General features: G+C 41.1%; 1 non-coding gene across 1 annotated transcript; it reads left to right on the top strand.

The window, feature by feature from the left end:
* The first annotated feature begins 510 nt into the window (after positions 1-510).
* On the top strand, positions 511-618 carry LOC130972508 (small nucleolar RNA R71). The gene has a single exon (XR_009083670.1). It is a non-coding gene; the product is annotated as a small nucleolar RNA R71 (small nucleolar RNA).
* The last annotated feature ends 315 nt before the right edge of the window (positions 619-933 follow it).

Genomic DNA, 933 nt, shown 5'->3' with positions numbered 1-933 from the left:
GCTATTGCTAAGCCTATTTCTTCCACCATTATTAAAGCCTTGTTGAGGCTTTTGTTGATCCTTCCATGAGAAATTTGGATGATTTTTCCATGAGGGATTATAGGTGTTTCCATAGGTTTCACCCATGTAATTCACCTCTGCCATTGCAGGGTTCTCAGGATCATAAGCTTCTTCTTCAGAAGATGCCTCTTTAGTACTGTTGGATGCATTTTGCCATCCATTCAAACTCTGAGAAATCATGTTGACTTACTGAGTCAACATTTTGTTCTGAGCCAATATGGCATTCAGAGTATCAATTTCAAGAACTCCCTTCCTCTGAGGCATCCCATTACTCACAGGATTCCTCTCAGAGGTGTACATGAATTGGTTATTTGCAACCATGTCAATGAGTTCTTGAGCTTCTACAGGTGTTTTCTTTAGGTGAATGGATCCACCTGCAGAATAGTCCAGTGACATCTTAGAAAACTCAGATAGACCATCATAGAATATATCCAAAATGGTCCACTCTGAAAGCATGTCAGAAGGACACTTTTTGGTCAACTGCTTGTATCTTTCCCAAGCTTCATAGAGGGATTCACCATCTTTTTGCTTGAAGGTCTAAACATCCACCCTAAGCTTGCTCAGCTTTTGAGGAGGAAAGAACTTGGCCAAGAAGGCTGTGACCAGCTTATCCCAAGAGTCCAGGCTATCTTTAGGTTGTGAGTCCAACCATGTTCTAGCCCTGTCTCTTACAACAAAAGGGAAAAGCATGAGCCTGTAGACTTCAGGATTTACTCCATTAGTCTTAATAGTATCACAGATCTGCAAGAACTCAGTTAAAAATTGATAGGGATCTTCTGATGGAAGTCCATGAAACTTGTAGTTCTGTTGCATTAGAGCAACTAGTTGAGGCTTCAGCTCAAAATTGTTTGCTCCAATGGCAGGGATTGAGAT

Source organism: Arachis stenosperma, chromosome 3, assembly GCF_014773155.1.
Source record: "Arachis stenosperma cultivar V10309 chromosome 3, arast.V10309.gnm1.PFL2, whole genome shotgun sequence".
Classification (NCBI taxonomy): Eukaryota; Viridiplantae; Streptophyta; class Magnoliopsida; order Fabales; family Fabaceae; genus Arachis; species Arachis stenosperma.
This window is presented reverse-complemented; position numbering and strand designations above follow the sequence as displayed.